We start from the raw sequence: 16,568 nt of genomic DNA, 5'->3' as shown, positions 1-16,568 counted from the left end.
CTTGCAGTCCAAGGGACTCTCAAGAGTCTTCTCCAACACCACAGTTCAAAAGCATCAATTCTTCGGCGCTCAGCTTTCTTCACAGTCCAACTCTCACATCCATACATGACCCCAGGAAAAACTATAGCCTTGACTAGATGGACCTTTGTTGGCAAAATAATGTCTCTGCTTTTCAATATGCTATCTAGGTTGGTCATAACTTTCCTTCCAAGGAGTAAGCGTCTTTTAGTTTCATGGCTGCAGTCACCATCTGCAGTGATTTTGAAGCCCCCCAAAATAAAGTCTGACACTGTTTCCACTGTTTCCCCATCTATTTCCCATGAAGTAATGGGACCAGATGCCATGATCTTCATTTTCTGAATGTTGAGTTTTAAGCCAACGTTTTCACTCTCCTCTTTCACCTTCATCAAGAGGCTTTTTAGTTCCTCTTCACTTTCTGTCATAAGGGTGGTGTCATCTGCATATCTGAGGTTATTGATATTTCTCACGGCAATCTTGATTCCAGCTTGTGCTTCTTCCAGTCCAGCGTTTCTCATAATGTACTCTGCATAGAAGTTAAATAAGCAGGGTGACGATATACAGCCTTGACGAACTCCTTTTCCTATTGGGAACCAGTCTGTTGTTTCATGTCCAGTTCTAACTGTTGCTTCCTGACCTGCATATAGGTTTCTCAAGAGGCAGGTCAGGTGGTCTGGTATTCCCATCTCTTTCAGAATTTTCCACAGTTTATTGTGATCCACACAGTCAAAGGCTTTGGCATAGTCAATAAAACAGAAATAGATGTTTTTCTGGAACTCTCTTGCTTTTTCCATGATTCGGCTCTACCAGCACCTCTGTCAAATAAGCTTTGTAGAACTTTTGATTCTTTCAGCCAGGCACACGCATAACTTTCATACAAGTAAAAACTAAATTTAAGACAGTGCTTAAAGATCATCTTTTGAACAGTTGAATTAGTGACTGAAAGCTAGAAACTGGGGTCCTGAGGCAGAATGGAGCCTCCTTCCTCCCCCAGAATAGACCATGCAGATGGTGTGGAGCCCAAGGATTTTAGGCCTGTTTAATATTATACTTTAGGTCCCTCCACTTCAGGATGCTTACAGCTCCTTTCTTGGTACAAATATATGCTACACATGCTGCAAAGATGCATGGGCACCTTGCAAACCTATGATTTAAGAGTAAATTGTTTCAAAAGAGCAAGACTCTGAAATGAAGATTAGTGTGTAGGAGGTTTATTGGGGAGTGGTCTTGGGATTACTGTGGGCAAAGACGGGGAAGCAGGATTGGGTAGGCAGACAAGTTGGGAGTTCTGGATCTGGGACTCATCATCACAAGCATCTGAGGCAAGGGGGCCAGCCCTTCAGGACCTATTATTGATCAGTCTTCAGATACAAATTGCCCCAGGAACTTGTAACCTTGGGAAGTAATCTTGGATGAAGGAGCTGTCTTCAGCCTAGGCGATTCCCAGGGAAGTGGGGTGGGAGTGGAGGTGTTGCTGAAAGGCCTGCTTCCAGCAGAACTCCCAGCAACTCAGGGAACAAGTCTTTTATTGCTAAAGGGGGATCTTAACAATGTATCAACACATCTGCTACATATGGATCCAAGTAGCTTGTCTCTGGATCCCTGTGAAATCAATCATTTGGATTTGGATTCCAGCAGTGGTGTTTTTGTATTTCTTTATAGTAGAAATTCAATGGTATCAGTCTCATTAGGATGACAGAGGGGTTGGGAAGTGCTAGAGATGTGCATGAAGGCTGCACATGAATAGATAGCAAGCATGCTATTTGACTTAGGTTATATTTTTCCTGGAGGTTGCTTTAGGACAGCTGTTAGGGATTAAAGGGAGGGAGTACCCAGAATACAGGCAAACCAGATGATATCTATGTTTATACTTAACTTTCATCTATGCCTTAGGGTGATTTGTCAACAGTTGTTGATTAACATATAAAGAACTCTTATCAAGAATTTAGGCTTCAGAAGAGCCCAAGGCAAGGGCTTCAAATCATATCTCCATCTGCCTCAGACAGTTTATTATTTATCATGGGGAGTGTTAGAAGTAAATTTTCACTGGAGAAATGAGTAGTGTTAAGGCATGTTGCCCTCCAAGAGTCTATTTCCCAGTCCTATGTAAGTTCTGGCAGCTCTATTGTGGGGTTAATGGCGACCTCCTACAAGAGGACTTATACCATACCCACACCCAGAGCCCCTGTCCCTGTGGCAGACCACTGCCGACCCGTACCTCCACAGGAAACATTATCAGTATAAGACACTATCAATGGGAGAAAAATCAATAACCTCAGATATACAGATGACACCACCTTTAATGGCAGAAAGTGAAGAGGAACTAAAGAGCCTCTTGGTGAAAGTGAAACAGGAGAGTGAAAAAGTTGGCTTAAAGCTCAACAGTCAGAAAATGAAGATCATGGCATCTGGTCCCATCACTTCATAGCAAATAGGTGGAGAAACAGTGGAAACATTGTCAGACTTTATTTTGGGGGGCTCCAAAATCACTGCAGATGGTGACTGCAGCCATGAAATTAAAAGACGCTTACTCTTTGGAAGAAAAGTTATAACCAATCTAGACAGCATGTTAAAAAGCAGAGACATTACTTTGCCAACAAAGGTCTGTCTAGTCAAGGCTATGGTTTTTCCAGTAGAAGAATTGATGCTTTTGAAGTGTGGTGTTGGAGAAGGCTCTTGAGAGTCCCTTGGACTGCAAGGAGATCAAACAAGTCCATCCTAAAGGAAATCAGTCCTGAATGTTCATTGGAAGGACTGATGTTGAAGCTGAAACTCCAATACTTTGGCCACCTGATGTGAAGAGCTGACTCATTTGAAAAGACCCTGATGCTGGGAAAGATTGAAGGTGGGAGGAGAAGGGGACGACAGAGGATGAGATGGTTGGATGTCATCACCAACTCAAAGGACATGAGTTTGAGTCAACTCCGGGAGTTGGTATTGGACAGGAAGGCCTGGCATGGTGCAGTGCATGGGGTCGGACACGACTGGGTGACTGAACTGAACTGATGTAGCAGAATTTGATCTTAGATGTGCTTTTGAAATTGTTTTCCTCAAATTGGGACTTGAACCCACATGCCTGGGACGTGAACCCAGCCAAAACCCAGTCTTCCAACTGAGATCACAGACCTGGTTTCAGGTGTAATGAAGCTCAGGTTTTTGATGTCTCATCACAGAAAGAATTCAGTGAGAGACAAAGAAGTGAATTTATTCAGAGAGAAATACACTCCACAGAGTGTGGGCCATCACAGAGGATGAGTGCAGCCTAGAAAGGTGGCATGGTTAGATTTTGTGTGAGTCTTGCCTGACACTTTGTGACTCTATGGGCTGTATGTAGCCCACCAGGCTCTTCTGCCCTTGGAATCCTCCAGGCAAGAATACTGGAGTGGGTTGCCATTTCCTTCTCCAGGGGATCTTCCCCACCCAGGGATTGAACCTAGGTCTCCTGCATTGCAGGCAGATTCTTTATCATCTGAGTTACCAGGGTAGCCATTTTATGGACTAGGTAATTTCATAGGTTAATGAGTGGGAGGATTATTCCAACAATTTTGGGGAGAGGGTGGAGATTTCCAAGAATTGGGCCATCACCCACTTTTTGGTCTTTTAACAGTTGGCCTTAAAACTGTCATGGTGCCTCTGGGTATGTCATTTTGCTTTCGGATTGAGGTTCAAGGTCTAGTTAAGTTGACTTGTCTGCCATCTTTGACCCATTTCATTCTAATCCATTTATGTTGTGTCCTTGGGCTTGTCATTCTTTCAAAAATTGTGCCCTGGCCTTTTCTCGCCTGTTGTTGTTGTTGTTGTTCAGTCGCTCAGTCATGTCTGACTCTTTATGACCCCATTGACTGCACCACACCAGGCCTCCCTATCCCTCACCATCTCCTGGAGCTTGTTCCAACTCACGTTCATTGAGTCAGTGTTGCCATCCAACCATTTCATCCTCTGTCATCCCCTTCTCCTCCTGCCTTCAATCTTTCCCAGCATCGGGGTCTTTTCTAATGAGTCAATGCTTTGCACCAAGTGGCCAAAGTATTGGACTTCAGCCTCAGCATCAGTCCCTCCAATGAATATTCAGGGTTGATTTCCTTTAGGATAGACTTGTTTGATCTCCTTGCAGTCCAAGTGACTCTCAAGAGTCTTTTTCAACACCACAGTTCAAAAGCATCCTGGTGGTGAGTTGGATAAGGGAGAGGACATAGATCTATAACTACTAGAAGCTACCAGTATTTAGTCTTCTTCAACACCACAGTTCAAAAGCATCCTGGTGGTGAGTTGGATAAGGGAGAGGACATAGATCTATAACTACTAGAAGCTACCAGTATTTTTCAAAGGAACTTCATAACTGTGAACAGCCAAATTAGCCTAAAGGATAAGAAAGTGAATGATGCCTCTTCGTTCCAACAATTAACTGTTAAATAATCATAACCTGAGATAAATGTGATTAACAACACATTAGTGCAATGATTGATCATAAAAATAAGCTATCCTGCCTTAGAAATTCAGTGCATGGTATATGATGTAAACCTGAATTGACTATTCCAGATATTCATTTGGCATTTACATTGTCTCCTCTGTTAGATTTGGCCTTGGGCAGATTCATATATGGCTCGGGCTCTACAGGAAAATCTTTCATGTGCCTGATAGCATGGCTGTGGAAAGGCCTCCTGGGTGTGAAAAGCCAGAGGATTATAATGGGAGAATACCACAGAAAAGTAAATCTAAAGTCTTGTTTTGGTTGATGTGGTCTGGAGGAGGGATGCTTGGCAGTGCAGTTAGACAAAAATCACATCATCTAAATACTGAATACGGGAGTATTAAAAGGAGACAAGAACCACTGTCGATGTGAAAAGAATCTGCAACTCCTGAAACTCCTTCACACAAACCCTGCTACTCAGACAAGGCTCTCCTCATCTTAAACCCTCAAGGACCTGCCCACAGATTTATATCTTGGCTCATGAATCTTTGATTGCCTTTCTCCATTCACAATCCCTCCTTACCCTTCAACAATCCTTTCCTCATATATGAAGATGCCTCCCCAGCTCTGTTGGCCAACATTGACCCCTTGGCTCAAATTCCCTTAACTTTGTCACTAATATATTTCCTGCTTTGTCTTCTTGAGATCCTAAAGTGAAAAGTGAAAGTGTTAGTCTCCATTTGTGTCTGACTCTTTGTGACTCCGTGGACTATAGCCCACCAGGTTCCTCTGTCCATGGAACTTTCCAGGCAGGAATATGGCTATTCACTGGAGTGAATAGCCATTCCCTTCACAGGGAATATTCCTAACCCAGGGATCAAACCTAGGTCTCCTGCATTGCAGGCAGATTCTTTACCATCCAAGCCCCAGGGAAGCCCCTTTTGAGAGTCTAAGTCCCAGGAAATTTTACTATGAAGAAGTTTGTGGCCTTTGCCTCATCTGTCTAAGGCATCTCTGTAATGCCTAATGCAGAGCTGAGAACTCAAAAGTTCCTCAATTAATATGCTTGTTAAGTCCATGGGTTATATCAATAACCTCAGATATGCAGATGATACCACCCTAATGGCAGAAAGCAAAGAAAAACCAAAGAGCCTCTTGATGAAAGTGAAAGAGGAGAGTGAAAAATTTGGCTTAAAACTCAACATTCAAAAAACAAAGATCGGGGCATCCGGTCCCATCACTTCATGGCAAATAGACAGCGGAACAATGGAAACAGTGACAGACTTTATTTTCTTGGGCTCCAAAATCACTGCAGATGGTGACTGCAGCCATGAAATTAAAAGATGCTTGCTCCTTGAAAGAAAAGCTATGACCAATCTAAACAGCATATTAAGAAGCAGAGACATTCCTTTGCCAACAAAGGTCCGTCTATGATTTTTCTAGTAGTGACGTATGGATGTGAGAGTTGGACTATAAAGAAAGCTGAGCACCTAAGAATTGATACTTTTGAACTGTGGTGTTGGAGAAGACTCTTGAGAGTCCCTTGGACTGCAAGGAGATCAAATCAGTCAATCCTAAAGGAAATCAACCCTGAATATTCATTGGAAGGACTGATGCTGAAGCTGAAACTCTAATACTTTGGCCACCTGATGTGAAGAACTGACTCATTGGAAAAGACCCTGATGCTGGGAAAGATTCAGGGCAAGAGGAGAAGGGGACAGACAACAGAAGGTAAGATGGTTGCATGGTATCACCGACTTGATGGACGTGAGTTTGACCAACCTCCAGGAGGTGGTGATGGACAGGGAAGCCTGGCATGGTGCAGTTCATGGGGTCGCAAAGAGTTGGAGACAACTGAGTGGCTGAACTGAACTAAACTGAAGTCCAAGCAAGTGTAAACTCAAAACACTTGAGGATAAGCAAGTGTTATCTCCAGGCTAAGGTAAACTGGAGAAGGCATTCAAATTCAAATGATTTTTTTAAAGAAACTGTGCTAGAAAACAATACTGTGGTTGATTTGCATGCATCAGGTCTGCAATTCCTGGTCTCTAAGTGATTAGCAAGTAATTTCTGCTTACTTACATTGGGAAAGCAAATTGGTAACTGGAATAGCAGAGAAGCGTTATTTGCTCCATTCTAGACTTCTCCTCTAAATTCAGGTCTGCTCCTGGACAAAGAGATTATCCCCAGACTGTGCAAATGCATCCACCATAAAGGGCCGGTTATGCTCAGAGAAATAGTATCTTCAGGTTTCATCTTGACCCTGAGCCCAGCTCCTTTTTCTCTAGAATCCATGCCAGGCTCTGCTAGGATGTGATCTGCCATACAGCTGTGGGGGCATGTGTTAGAGGGTAGGTTGGTAGAAGAGTAGAGATCAGTGGACCGCTTCTCTCCATATTATGCTGTTTGGAGGCAGAAACCTACTTGTGCTCCTTTCCTGAGGATTTGGGATGGGGGTGGAATATTGGCTTTTGGGAGAGTAGAGGAATCTAGGTCAAAAACTAGCTGAAGCAAGAAGGTAGAAAAATCTTCTTCTGAAAGAAGGCTAAAGATAGAGATACACCTTCAAAGACATGAGGAAATGAGAGTCTGAAGGCAATGGCACCCCACTCCAGTACTCTTGCCTGGAAAATCCCATGGACGGAGGAGCCTGGGGGGCTGCAGTCTATGGGGTCACGAAGAGTCGGACACGACTGAGCAACTTCACTTTCACTTTTCACTTTTATGCATTGGAGAAGGAAATGGTAACCCACTCCAGTGTTCTCACCTGGAGAATCCCAGGGACGGGGGAGCCTGGTGGCCTGCTGTCTATGGGGTCGCACAGAGTCGGACACGACTGAAGCTACTTAGCAGCAGCAGCAGCAGCAGCATGGTGGTTCACACAGTAAAGAATCTGTCTGCAATGCGGGAGACCCAGGCCCAATCCCTGGGTCAGGAAGATTCCTTGTGAAGGGAATGGCTACCCACTCCAGTGTATTAAAAAGCAGAGACATCACTTTGCCGACAAAGGTTAATATAGCCAAAACTATGGTTTTTCCAGTAGTGATGTATAGATGCGAGAGTTGGACAATAAAGAGAGCTGAGTACTGGAGAATTGATGCTTTTTAACTGTGGTGTTGGAGAAGACTCTTGACAGTCCCTTGGACTGCAAGGAGATCAAACCAGTCAAACTTAAAGGAAATCAATCCTGAATATTCATTGGAAGGGTTGATGCTGAAGCTGAAGCTCCAATACTTTGGCTATCTGATGCAAAGAGCCGATTCATTAGAAAAGATCCTGATACTGGGAAATATTGAAGTCAGGAGGAGAAAAGGATGACAGAGAGATGGTTGGATGGCAACACCAACTCAATGACCATGAGTTTGAGCAAGCTCTGGGAGATGGTGAAGGACAGGGAAGCCTGGCATGCTGCAGTCAGTGGGGCTGCAAAGAGTCAGACACTACTGAGCAACTGAACAATCACAACCCCAACAACCCACTCCAGTATTCTTGCCTGGAGAATAGCATGAATAGTGGAGCCTGGCGGGCTACAGTCCATGGGATTGCAAAGAGTCAGACATGTCCAAGCAACTAACACTATACTTGGTGATAGCAAACAATGGAGATAATTGAAAGATGAGGGCAAATTATCTGTCAACTTGCTCTACTGAAGATGTTCATCTAAAAACAAGATCATCTGCGGGAGAAGAAATGACGTCTGATTGTTGTTAGTAACAGTCGTTCGGGGGCCAGGAGATGGGAAGCAAAATGAGTTCAGAAAGAGATTTTTCTCTGAAAACCATTACTCACTGCCCTGCTGCCAAGGTCCTTGAGAGATGGAGTTTTGCTGCTGCAAAACTGTTCACATACAAGGATATACAAGGACAAAATGTCATGGGAGGTAAGCAAGCCTGGTGTCTTCAAAGCCAAAGATAATAAACATACTTACTTTCAAGACCTTTAAAGAGACACAAATGGTCCAAGCAAACTCCCACTTTGGATGCAGATTCACAACATCTTGTGGCAGATGGAAATAGGACTGGGGCAGGGGTTGGCTCAAAATGAAGTAATGTTAAGTTTATCACAACCAAGATAGGCAACACAGGGTTAAGGCCTAGAACAGTACTTCAAATGTGACTGAACTAGATTTAAAATTGAGTGTCATTGAGGAGTGGATCAAGGTCAGAAGCAAGGTTACACTTCAGTCCAGTCGCTCAGTCGTGTCCGACTCTTTGCGACACCATGAATCACAGCACACCAGGCCTCCCTGTCCATCACCAACTGCTGGAGTTCATTAAAAGTCACGTCCATCGAGTCGGGGATACCATCCAGCCATCTCATCCTCTGTCGTCCCCTTCTCCTCCTGCCCCCAATCCCTCCCAGCATCAGGATCTTTTCCAATGAGTCAACTCTTCGCATGAGGTGGCCAAAGTATTAGAGTTTCAGCTTCAGCATCAGTCCTTCCAATGAACACCCAGGACTGATCTCCTTTAGGATGGACTGGTTGGATCTCCTTGATTCCAAGGGACTCACAAGAGTCTTCTCCAACACCACAGTTCAAAAGCATCAATTCTTTGGTGCTCAGCTTTCTTCACAGTCCAACTCTCACATCCATACATGACCACTGGTAAAACCATAGCCTTGACTAGATGGACCTTTGTTCGCAAAGTAATGTCTCTGCTTTTGAATATGCTACCTAGGTTGCTCATAACTTTCCTTCCAAGGAGTAAGCGTTTTTTAATTTCATGGCTGCAGTCACCATCTATAGTGATTTTGGAGCCCCCAAAAATAAAGTCTGACACTGTTTCCACTGTTTCCCCATCTATTTCCCATGAAGTGGTGGGACCAGAGACCATGATCTTCATTTTCTGAATGTTGAGCTTTAAGCCAACGTTTTCACTCTCCTCTTTCACTTTCATCAAAAGGCTTTTTAGTTCGTCTTCACTTTCTGCCATAAGGGTGGTGGTGTCATTTGCATCTCTGAGGTTATTGATATTTCTCCCGGCAATCTTGATTCCAGCTTGTGCTTCTTCCAGCCCAGCGTTTCTCATGATGTACACTGCACAGAAGTTAAATAAGCAGGGTGACAATATACAGTCTTGACGTACTCCTTTTCCTATTTGGAACCAGTCTGTTGTTCCATGACCAGCTCTAACTGTTGCTTCCTGACCTGCATATAGGTTTCTCAAGAGGCAGGTCAGGTGGTCTGGTAATCCCATCTCTTTCAGAATTTTCCACAGTTTATTATGATTCACACAGTCAAAGGCTTTGGCATAGTCAATAAAGCAGAAATAGATGTTTTTCTGGAACTCTCTTGCTTTTTCGATGATCCAGCGGATGTTGGCAATTTGATCTCTGGTTCTTCTGCCTTTTCTAAAACCAGCTTGAACATCTGGAAGTTTACGGTTCACGTATTGCTGAAGCCTGCTTGGAGAATTTTGAGCATTACTTTACTAGCGTGTGAGATGAGTGCAGTTGTGTGGTAGTTTGAGCATTCTTTGGCATTACCTTTCTTTGGGATTGGAATGAAAACGGACCTTTTCCAGTCCTGTGGCCACTGCTGAGTTTTCCAAATTTGCTGGCATATTGAGTGCAGCACTTTCACAACATCGTCTTTCAGGATTGGAAATAGCTCAACTGGAATTCCATCACCTCCACTAGCTTTGTTCATAGTGATGCTTCCTAAGGACCACTTGACTTCACATTCCAGGATGTCTGACTCTAGGTGAGTGATCATACCATCGTGATTATATTGGTCGTGAAGATCTTTTTTATACAGTTCTTCTGTGTATTCTTGCCACCTCTTAATCTCTTCTGCTTCTGTTAGGTTCATACCATTTCTGTCCTTTATTGAGCCCATCTTTGCATGAAATGTTCCCTTGGTATCTCTAATTTTCTTGAGGAGATCTCTAGTCTTTCCCATTCTGTTGTTTTCCTCTATTTCTTTGCACTGATGGCTGAGGAAGGCTTTCTTATCTCTTCTTGCTATTCTTTGGAACTCTGCATTCAGATGCTTATATCTTTCCTTTTCTCCTTTGCTTTTCACTTCTCTGCTTTTCACAGCTATTTGTAAGGCCTCCCCAGACAGCCATTTTGCTTTTTTGCATTCTTTCCATGGGGATGGTCTTGATCCCTGTTTCCTGTACAATGGCACGAACCTCATTCCATAGTTCATCAGGCACTCTATCTATCAGATCTAGGCCCTTAAATCTATTTCTCACTTCCACTGTATAATCATAAGGGATTTGATTTAGGTCATACCTGAATGGTCTAGTGGTTTTCCCTACTTTCTTCAATTTAAGTCTGAATTTGGCAATAAGGAGTTCATGATCTGAGCCACAGTCAGCTCCTGGTCTTGTTTTTGCTGACTGTATAGAGCTTCTCCATCTTTGGCTGCAAAGAATATAATCAATATGATTTCAGTGTTGACCATCTGGTGATGTCCATGTGTAGAGTCTTCTCTTGTGTTGTTGGAAGAGGGTTTTTGTTATGACCAGTGCATTCTCTTGGCAAAATTCTATTAGCCTTTGACCTGCTTCATTGCGTATTCCAAGGCCAAATTTGCCTGTTACTCCAGGTGTTTCTTGACTTCCTACTTTTGCATTCCAGTCCCCTATAATGAAAAGGACATCTTTTTTGGGTGTTAGTTCTAAAAGGTCTTGTAGGTCTTCATAGAACTGTTCAACTTCAGCTTCTTCAGCGTTACTGGTTGGGGCATAGACTTGGATTACTGTGATATTGAATGGTTGGCCTTGGAAACGAACAGAGATAATCTTGTTGTTTTTGAGATTGCATCCAAGTACTGCATTTTGGACTTCTTTGTTGACCATGATGGCTACTTCATTTCTTCTAAGGGATTCCTGCCCGCTGTAGTAGATATAATGGTCATCTGTGTTAAATTCACCCATTCCAGTCCATTTTAGTTCGCTGATTCCTAGAATGTTGACGTTCACTCTTGCCATCTCCTGTTTGACCACTTCCAATTTGGTTTGATTCATGGACCTAACATTCCAGGTTCCTATGCAATATTGCTCTTTACAGCATCGGACCTTGCTCCTATCACCAGTCACATCCACAACTGGGTATTGTTTTTCCTTTGGCTCCATCCTTTCCTTCTTTCTGGAGTTATTTCTCCACTGGTCTCCAGTAGCATATTGGGCACCTACTGACCTGGGGAGTTCCTCTTTCAGTATCCTATCATTTTACCTTTTCATACTGTTCATGGGGTTCTCAAGGCAAGAATACTGAAGTGGTTTGGGAGACCACTAAGAACCAGAATGAGAAAAACTTTTTTCTGAAAAATTCATGAAGTTTAATGAGTTGCCACTCTGATGCAATGAAGAAAACATTCAGTGATGTGACTAGCAGTGGACTTAGGGTCTATCCTGAGACCCCAACTATGACCTGAGCAGGTATTTCATCAGGAATTATTTGGTGTTTCATCTCTTTGTGACCCCATGGACTGTACAGTCCATCGAATTCTCCAGGCCAGAACCCTGGAGTGGGTAGGTAGCCTTTCCCTTCTCCAGGGGATCTTCCCAACATGGATTGAACCCACGTCTCCCACATTGCAAGCTGATTCTTTACCAGTTGAGCCACAAGGGAAGCCCATTTCATATTTAATGAAATGCATTTGGAGCAAGTCAACTCCTACAAAACATTGTTAAAATATTCTCCCTGGAAATAACAGAGACTTTTGTCCTAAATTTGACTACTCATATTAAGCAATCTGAAAAACTATGGTGAGACTTGGCACCCTCTGAGGCATTGCTTAGTGAGAAGAGAATGCTTTTAAATCTCCTAGGACTCTGTAGAACTCTGAGCAAAGGTACAGACCTCTAGGCTTCCTGGAAGCTCTGTGTCTAGCCAAAGCACATCTCGCTTTCCCCTTTTTATTCACCATCAAAAACTAAAATTCTTCACAATTCACAGATGCAAATATGATTCACACCTTTCTTACCAAGCAATCACAGCAACTGGACTTTGAAATTCAACTTAGAGGAAGAGATAAGTCTATTTTTAATCAGAGAAAAACATGAAATAGAATGAAAATCACTGCCCAGGTCCTGTTGAATATGGACTAAAACCACTCTTGAGGTGATCATTAATTTTATGGGAGTGATGTATACCAGAATCAACTTCCATGTCACTTTTTAATCAATCAATTAATCAGCGAGTCTGAGGGGAGTGTGAATGCTTTGTGTTCTCTCTGCTGCTCTGTACAGATACCGGAGAACAGTGTTACTGTGTCTTAAGTGAATGATCAGGGCTGGATTCAAGACATTTTAAACACAGAGTTGAAACTATCAGGTATAGGGAAAGAAATGCACAATGACTTAACTGCTTCATGAAAGGAAAACATGCAGTATGTTTCAGTGTCCTCATTTGATGGTATTTCTTAAGGATTGTGCCAAACTACGGTATGTTTGAGAAAAATCTTTAAATTTAACTTTTTTTCTGACCAACATGTGTGCAACTAAAGAAAAGCACTCAGAAATGCATTTTGTCTGCAGTTGATTCATTTCATGTATTTTTCTTGAAATCATTATGCATTGATATTTTTGCAAAAATGTATTTTTGAAAACCCTGATTTAAGATTATTACACTTTAAAACAACTTTCTCTTCTCAAGCCTATTTCACATACCAGAGCAAAAGTTTTCTTGCACAAGCATCATTTGTGTTAGATTGGAAAGGCTTGAATTTATAAGTTGTATTAAAGAAACAACTAAACTTTGAAATTTAACCGTCTTACTTGCTGTTGTTAAGACTATAATATCCCCATAATTAGGTTTTTAAAATAATATTTGCTGATTTTCTTTAATGTATAAACTATAAAGAAGATACTAATAATGTTCTATAAACCTACCCATAGATAACCTCTGATAACATGTTTTTAAAAAATTAATTCAGGTACATAATTCAAGCATTACAGAAAGTTGTAATGTGAAAAGTAATATTCTCCTTCTTCATTTGATCATTCTTACCCTGTTATTGGTAGTTTCTTACAGTTCTTTTAGAAAATATTTTGCTCATATATCAAATCATGCATTGCACAAAACATGCACACACACACATGCACATATATAAATTTTTTCACAGAGGGGATCACACAATTAATACCCATAGTACTTCACCTGCCTTATTTTCACATGAGATGTCTTGAAGAACGTCCTCTGTTAACGCAAATAGGTCAATTTCATTTCTTTTAACAACTGCAAAGAATCCTGTTCTGTCAGAGGCTATATATGCTATATATTCTACAATATATTTCAGTAGCCCTTTATTGGGCTTCCCAGGTAGCGCTAGTGGTAAAGAACCCACCTGCCAATGCAGGAGACATAAGAGATGCAGGTTTGATCCCTGGGTCGGGAAGGTGCCCTGGAGGAAGGCATGGCAACCCACTCCAGGATTCTTGCCCGGAGAATCCCATAGACAGAGGAGCCTGGCAGGCTACAGTCCATGAGATTGCAAAGAGTCGGACACGACTTAAGCAACTTAGCATGTATGTAGCCCTTTATTACTTGGATTTAAGTAGTTTCCAGGGTGTTTTTTAATTAAATAAAATGCTGACTGAAGATCTTTTCATAGCTAGACTTTTAAAATATACATATATATATATATATATATATATATGTCGGAGAAGGCAATGGCACCCCACTCCAGTACTCTTGCCTGGAAAATCCCATGGACGGAAGAGCCTGGTAGGCTTCAGTCCATGCTAAGGGTCGGACACGACTGAGCAACTTCACTTTCACTTTTCACTTTCATGCATTGGAGAAGGAAATGGCAACCCACTCCAGTATTCTTACCTGGAGAATCCCAGGGACGGCAGAGCCTAGTGGGCTGCTGTCTATGGGGTTGCACAGAGTCGGACACTACTGAAGCGACTTAGCAGCATATATATGTATATGTGTGTGTGTGTGTGTGTGTGTGTGTGTGTATAATAGCTAATTAAATTCCTAGAAGTAGAATTTTTTAGAAACTAAGTTTTCTTTTTCAGTCTATTCTAATCTTTTATGTTGCCTACAATTTGGAGGAAGGAAAGCTTTCTAATTTTGCTTCGGTTAGAAAGAATAAAACAGGAAAACATCAGTGACACTCAGTGTACTAGCCCAGATGCTTTGATTTGTTTCAAATTCAAGTGTGAAGGTGATTTCTTGAAGAGATGCTTAGAATGAGATCCAAAATAATGTTTTTCTCATTCCAGAATAAAACAGAACTAGCCATTGAGTGAGTAGCATCTCCCACCCAGCAGACTGTGGAGTGAGTTCATTAAGAAATATGACCATTTGAAAATCAATACCTGACCACAACTTTGTGATTATTACTCTGTCAAAAAACGAAATGAGCCACACAGAACACAGGAATGCCGACTGAAGGGAAGATCTACCTGGGGTCTGTCTCAGATGAGATTTATGTGAAGTCCTTAGCCCTGGACCTCAACTGGAATCACTAAGAAGATGTCTTTGGATAAAATAGCTCACGCCTGTATATCATCCAAATGGTCCCTGAGCCATGTACAATTTTATAAGACCTACATGTTGTAGAAGCCAATTTTTAGAATCTTGCTTTCATTAAATACAGATTGTTCATTCTACTGGGAAAACCTCAATTCCTTTTGTCAGTATTAACAGCCAGACAAAACCTTCTGTATATCAGCACCATATGACAAATTCAAATTATGCCTAACTCACTGGAGTTGGGAAGAGTTGTGTCTTTAAAAAGAAAAAGAAAAAAAAAAAAGTCTGAATACAGAAGGTTCATTTTGGGGGAAAGAGAAATTTTTCTGGGTGAGGCTAGACTTGCTCCATAAATCAAGCAGACAAATTTCCAAGGGGTCAGGCCCTTTGATGATGTTTCTAAGGGGAGCAGACCTGGTGCCCCTGAACCTCTGCCATCCCTCTGCATCCCCTCGCTCTGTACCTCGAAGTGTCTGTAGGAGAGAGGCCTCAGGCTGACTCCTGAGCAACGCCACCCTGTTTGTGAGTTCAGATGGGCTGCTCCAGGTGCCTGTCGTTAGGACTCTGGGAGTCTGAGAAAACGGACACTCCGTGAGTTCCTTTACTTTAGTTGTGAATACGAATCTTTTTTCCACAGGTTTTCTGCACTCTTAGAAAATGAATAGTGAGAATTTGGGTGGGTAAAAACAGCAGGCAAAAACACGGTCAGTGAGGTATTTCTTCTGTCCCTGAGATATTCCCACTAAAAATTAGATACTGATTTCAAATAGCTGAAGAGAATTTTTTTTTAATGAAACAAATGGGAAAGTGCAGAAGTAGATGGAAATACCTATGAAGCAGAGTTGAACTTCTTTCTTTAGACAAACTCTTCCATTTTATAAACTAACCCTTTTAACAAATATCTTTGAATACCCATGCACCAGACTCCTAGGTGTAGGTTAATAGAGATTCTATACCACACATAGTCCAAGGAATGCTTTGAATTTAAAATGGTCTCCATCACAACTACTGGAGCCCAATAGGGGGCTGTGGGAATAGAGCAAATAAGGGAGAAACATAGATCAGAAAAATGCTAAGGAAAACAAATAAAGCTGGGCTTTTGAAATACAATATAAATGTATTTATAGAATCTGGGAAAATAATAAGACTTCTTTGATATAAATTGAGCATGTATATTTCAATTAATGTCAAAAATTATTTTTTTTAATGCAGATCATATTCCCTGATCACAATGCAGTGGGTGGGGGAAAGGAGAGAATCAACTTAAAAAAAAGCAGAGCCAAAGCCGGTAAAACTCTATGAACCTGTGGATTGAACCATACCTGAAGACAATTCAACTCTAGACTCTTTGGTTATTTTCACCAGAAACCCCCTACCCTTCTCTTTGTACACCAAGTTTTCTGCCACTCACAACAAAAATATTCTAATACTATTATCTGGAAATTTTGTGCTCAGTCTAATTATAAATTAAATGTAATGAAAATATTTTCAGACCAAGTTTCTCTCTCCTAAGGCCTTTCTCAGGCAGTTATATTTAGAGATGAGCGATATCAGGATCTGAGACACAGTGAACTGAAACCAGGAGAATGACAAAGGGAAGTTCCAGAATGCAGCTAATGCAGCAACCTAGAAAACAATCACTGTTAGGGAGCTAACTGTCCAAGAAGGAGGTATCTTGGAAAAGGAAGTTTCATACATT

General features: G+C 41.8%; 1 long non-coding RNA gene across 2 annotated transcripts in view; it reads left to right on the top strand.

Annotated features, from left to right (window-relative positions):
- Nucleotides 1–16,354, top strand: part of LOC113897497 — a 73,599-nt gene extending 57,245 nt beyond the window's left edge. The window contains exon 4 of one of the 2 annotated variants that reach the window (XR_003512351.1): nt 16,082–16,354. This is a non-coding gene — a long non-coding RNA (uncharacterized LOC113897497). The other variant, XR_003512350.1, reaches the window with a different exon arrangement.
- The last annotated feature ends 214 nt before the right edge of the window (nt 16,355–16,568 follow it).

This window comes from Bos indicus x Bos taurus, chromosome 8 (assembly GCF_003369695.1).
Source record: "Bos indicus x Bos taurus breed Angus x Brahman F1 hybrid chromosome 8, Bos_hybrid_MaternalHap_v2.0, whole genome shotgun sequence".
NCBI lineage: Eukaryota > Metazoa > Chordata > Mammalia > Artiodactyla > Bovidae > Bos > Bos indicus x Bos taurus.
Note: the sequence above shows the minus strand (reverse complement) of the source record. Positions and strands in the feature narration are given on the sequence as shown.